The sequence below is a fragment of the Cryptomeria japonica genome, chromosome 6 (assembly GCF_030272615.1).
Source record: "Cryptomeria japonica chromosome 6, Sugi_1.0, whole genome shotgun sequence".
In the NCBI taxonomy this organism is placed as follows: domain Eukaryota; kingdom Viridiplantae; phylum Streptophyta; class Pinopsida; order Cupressales; family Cupressaceae; genus Cryptomeria; species Cryptomeria japonica.
The window spans coordinates 365,036,646-365,042,691 of NC_081410.1; positions in this window are offsets into that span (position 1 = coordinate 365,036,646).

The window sequence follows — 6,046 nt, forward strand, 5'->3', positions numbered from 1 at the left end:
CAATTGTGCTCCATGATGCGGGATTATGTGAATTGGATTCAAGATATGAGTATGAAATTCCGCATGATAATGGTATAGTTGCTAAAAAACATGAATGAAATGTTGCATTACGAGGTTATGGATAATAAGAGTGGATAAATTGCTTGAAAAAGGAGGGGGACTTAAATAGAAATTGGAAGGAGAGGTAGGGATTGTGAAAATGCAACACTTGTCCTCAAAGAGGACAAGTGGCAATCCTAAGGTTGTCATGTGGAATGAGATTCCACACTTGTGGCTCAACAAGGGAAGATAAGTGTCCCCAAGAGGGAAAAATGTCAAGAAGGGGCGTGACATGTGTCCTCATGTCCATTTGGGGAGGAGGCCACCCAAAATTAGTTTCAATTTCCTAATATCATGGAAATTAGGGAGTTAAGAGTGTGCACACACATGTGAGGGGAGGTTAGGATAGGATAGGATAGGGTTGGTTAGAACCCTTGGTTTAGGATAGGGGTTGGATTAGAAGGGTAGTTTAGGTTAGGAGACATGTGACCAAAATGGAATGTTTGTATTAATTAAATTCAAATAAGGGGATGGAAAAGGGAAATTAATTAATTCAAGGATTAGAAGAAAAGGGGTGGGTTAATTAATTAAGAAATTAATTAATCAATTTGGTTATAGGGCAATGGGCATGGCTTCATTTAACTAATGTAGCCAAAAGAAATGCTTTATTTTAATTAAATAATAAGAATTATTCAATTAATACAGACGGCTTAGGAGATTTGATCCAATTGAAATAATCAGTTAAATTTAAGTGTCTACAATGACAACACATAGAAGACTTAAACACAAACATATGCTTGCATGAGGATTGATGTGATTTTATCCATGATGCTTGAAGAATATGGTGGGATGAAATGTTGCCTTGAATGCTTTAGATTGCTTGATGTTGAATGCTTCTAATGATCTCAATTATGCTAAGAATGTTTCTTAGACTCCTAGATCTAAAATGAATTGATAGGATGTCCTTATGTTGGGTTCCCTCGATAAATTACTAATTAGGTTAACCTTTGATGGTTACATTGAGCCACGGGGACCAAAACTCATAAGGGAGAGAAAGTACCCTATCCTATTTAAATTGGGGCCTATTAAAAGGAAGACCATGGCGCCCAAGGCACCCTGGTTCCAACGAGGGCACCCCAAGAACACTTGTCCTCCCAAAATAGGGCAAACAAGGTTGGGTTCAAGAGGGAATGGTCCTAGGATGGGTTCCACTTAGCCATGCAGCCTAGTGACAACAAATTTGGAGTAAAAGGGGCCAAAACGGGCCCAAGGGAGAACTAGGATAGGACACACTAAAGTAGGGGCACAAGAATGAGATGTGAATTGTATCAGGCTATAATTTATGATGCTACAAGTTGTCTAAATCATCCTTTTTTAATCATTCTCACTAAGGTCAACTATGAGTCTTGGCAAAATAGATTTTGACACATAGGTGGTTGAATCTTTTACCTCATCTTTATGGACTCGTCCTTGGGACACAAACACAACCAAAAAAATTAGTTTGGGGTAAGAAAAATGATCATATCATAGGATTTATTCATACAATAATTATTGCTATCATCTTCTAGAAAACATACTACCATGTCTCAAGAGTCAGTTGTTCAGGCACACTTCAGACAAAAGTTTGGAGAACTATGGAGATTCACATAATCCTCCATTCCCCAATGATCGTAGATTAGATTTCCTCATTCTAATTGATGATTTCAATAATCTACCCTTTGATGATGATACATTAGAGGAGATTGAATATGATACAACACTTGAGCATCTTCATAATCAAGAGACCTCCACCGTAGCTCCCACTTCTCCTATCGAGATCACAAATTCATATATTTTTTATCATCAAAGTTCAAAGATGCTTCATTGAAATCTTTCAATGATTCTTTGTAGCAATTAAATTATAATATTCTGTATACATCTTGTGTGTGATAATTACTTGATCGGTATTTCAAACTTGTAAACTTGTTTGTCGAGTCTCACATTTTATATTTGCAGGAAGAATTTGAGGGGTTATCTCTCCTAATTGATGAAAGCCTTATAATAGTTGTTGTCACATCATCTTCATTGTATTTGAATTTAACTTTCAAAATTAGTGAGTACCTAAGCTGGGTTTTTCACCTTCATCATCGATTGGGTATGTACCTAATTTGATGGTGACATGTGATCAAATTTTACAAATAAAATTTACATACATTTGGATTCTTCTTCCTACCGATTCCTACTTGGAATGGGAAGCAAACTTGCATTTGTACTTGGTACATCTTCTTCCCAAAGGGATAATGTTGTGTGTATGCATTGGATAATGTGGTATCTTCTAGCATTCACCATTCTTGTATTAATTTATGCATTTTAAGTTGATACATGGTCCCTCTTTCCCTCTCATTGGGGGATAATTGATTTTATACTAGTGATGGGTCTCATCCTTGGGGGTATTGAGTTCTCCATCCATCACTTGTTCATGTTTTTTTGCATCTTTTGTCTCTTTTGAAAAGAAGTTTTGTCCCATTGAGTTTTCTCATTTTTTTCCATTTGTGGGAGATTGTATTGAAAGTGGGTACGTAACATAGCCTAGTAGTCAGGTTTCATAATCATTAGCATAAGCATCATTCATCTTTGCATTGATTTACATTCTCCCTTAGTTTCTCTAAGAGGGGTGTTGGTATGAATAGGGGAATTTTCCCTCCAGATTACCATTTTATAGTATCAACAAGGCACATTATTTAACTTGTTCCTAGTTAGGCTCTTTTCACACAAGTTCACATGTTAAGTTTACTTGGGGAGTTAGTAATATTTCTAGAAACATCTAGGTGTCATGTGATCTTATATTATCTTATCACTAGTCATCTCATTACATAGCATTAAGATACTTGTCATAATCTTAGTTAGTCCTATCTCTCAACCTTGCCTATATAAGCAAGGCATCATATGTGCATATTATGATTTTGAATTCTATTAAACTCAATATAATCTAATGTGCCCATAATCAAGAATTATTTCTCTTGATTCTCTCCTGTGGAAGCCATACTTTGGTTTTGCAAGTGATCCTAATGGCTTAATTCCATTGGTGACTAAAAATAATTCCAAACCTTAATCTAACTAAAACTTGATTTATTGATGATATTACAACATATATGTTTTATTCTAGTAGATTTCATAGAATTTATGCTCAATATCATCCTCCTACTACTTGTTCTAAATGAGTTTTATGCCACCCATTTCCAATTCGTTGCCTCCTTTACCTCGTCATCAATCATTTTTCCCACCTCATTCTTCTAAAAAAATAAACAAAATTTTCAACCATCTTCCCCCCTTCACCTCTTCTAGCCACTCCACCTTGACCCTCTCCTTTTCCTTCTTCTATGTAGTGACTCATGATCCCCCCTATGATTTCATATGCTCACCCACCTAATCCAAGAGGCCTTTTCCTATAAACCCTAAGCGCAATAACACCTTACTCTAGTACATCAACATAATCTCCCTCACATCACATACCCTCTTATATATTAGAGAATATAATTCATAATTGAATTATAACCATTATGTGTACATGTCAATAATGAGTAGTAGAGGTGTCCAATCTTCTCTAGTTTGTTGTCAATAGTCACAATTTAGATGTCAATTAAATTTCCTATTTTGTAGGAAGATTGTTGTGTCTCTTGCGCCTATAAATTTGTATTTTGTTAATGAATAAAAGCATTGAATACAACTATATTATTTCCTTTGTTTTATTCTCTATTGTTTTATACCTTTTTCTGGTAGTTTTAATTTAGTATTAGAGTCATGTGCTCCATTTTTTTGTTTGAGTAGTTGATTAGCTCTTTCATTTATGTTCAATGTGCTCTACTGTGTTTGTGATGGTAGTGAATGAATCATTTTTAAGTCAATCTAGAGGCTCTAGAAAGGGATGTTGGTTAGCACAACACAAGTGTCATGGAAGATCTTGATTTCAATAATGGTGATGAAGCATTGTCTCAATTTCATTCTAACAATACATACAATCTCAATTATCATATAGGCCACACATGTTGTACTTGTAGTAGAGGGGTATGTGATTGGAAGCAGCATCAAGTCAATTCCTATTGTTGAAGAACCACCACATGACCACTGAAAATGAAGAACTTGTCATATTTTGAAGAGGCCAATGTTCTGAAGATAGGAAATGATGCATTAGAGGCTAGATAGATGCTCAATAGTCTAAGGTGCTAATGGATCAGAGAAACTATACCTCATTAGTGTTATGAGGCATACACGTACAAGGATTGGTGTCCAATAGTTCAAGGGAGATCCAAAAATCTAAAAGTTTTGCATCATACCTTTACGAGGGTGATAAGAAACTTCATGTGCAAATGGTGTCTAATGATGTTAGGAACTTTGATGATAGTTGCAGGACTACCAGCAATTGGGAGCAACTTGATGAATTCTTATTGATCCGAAAATTGTATTTTCAAACAACTCCTACATAATGTTTTTTTTTGTTGTTTTAGTTTATGTTGCTAATTAGTTTAGTTTCCAGTTTGTACTATGTAGATATATGTTAGGTGTCCAGTAAAATTTAATTATTGATTAAAGGGGAGGGAGTGAAGTCTTCTCTAGTTGGTTGTCAATAGTCACAATTTAGCTATCAATTAAATTTACTATTTTGTAGGAAGATTGTTGAGTGCCTTGCACCTATTAATTTTTATTTTGTCAATGAATAAAAGCACCAAGTATAGCTATGTTATTCCTCTATTTTATTATCTATTTTTTTTCTAATCTTTGTTTCTGCTAGTTTTAATCTTGTTTACATCGTTCATCCTCTCCCCACTAATCCTTCCTCCTAACACCATCCTCTAGTTTCATCACCTCATACCTTAACTCTTTCCCATTTCTCATTTGCCATCGAAGATGACCTTGTTTTCACATTACCTCAAAATATTGTAGTTGATGATACTCTTATCTCATCTTATACCCTTATCATTAACTCTTCTACATCAACTTCCCCACTCTTTCCTTCTAGTCCTCCTACATTCCCTTCTCCACCTTCTCCATTATACCTTCATGTCATCTCAAATGTCCCTTATACCATGTTTGTTTCTATCTTCAACATCCCTCTTCACACATCCACTTTCACTTCATTGTTTGATTCAAATGACTTTGTTAGCACCTCCTTTTTACATGAAAACTTGATGGATTGGTTGATAAATCCTCATCTATTGGAGATTTGACACATGTTTGCCTCTTCATTCTTACTCTATTATGCCTATAGCTCTCCTAATGTCTAGATTATCTCATATCCTTTTTTGTGTGCTATTAAGCCATCACTCTTGGGGGCAATCTTTCATATTATTCTATTTTGAAATCTAAGATTTTTTTCTCATTTCTTTTTGTGTTATACTTCTTTCACATTTTTTCCCTATTTTGTGATCCTTTCTCTATTTCATCTTTCATTTTAAAAATTGAGTATAATACAAAGTATTGGCAATTTACCATTCATTTCAATGTTGTGCCCCTTTAAGATTTTTATTCTTCTTACTTCTTATCTTTTATGTATCCTTGCCTTGTTTACTTGTCTCTTTTAAGCTTTGATTAACTTGCCTTCTCTTTCTTCTTCCTTAAATGGTCATATTTTATTTGCTTTTCCTTTTATTTATTTTATCTCTCTAATATGACAAGGGCTACGATGTAGTATGGTAAGTCTCAAAAATGTAATCCTTATTTTATGCACTAAGAAAACCACAACTTTACTTATAGATGTGTGTCTTGACACATGTATTATCTATACCTATCTTATTGCTTTTCCCATATTATCTTCTTTGTATGTACCATGCAGCTTGCAATGATGAGTTCTTGAGCCTTCCACACTTCTTGAAAAAACTGTTACACTCGTTCTTTCTTCTCTACATACTCTTGAACCTATACTAAGTGTAAAATACTATATCACTTTTTTTATTTATCTTCCCTTCTATTATGTTGATAATCAAATCTCATTAACGATCGCTAGAACCTTACGATGGATAACATTTTTCAC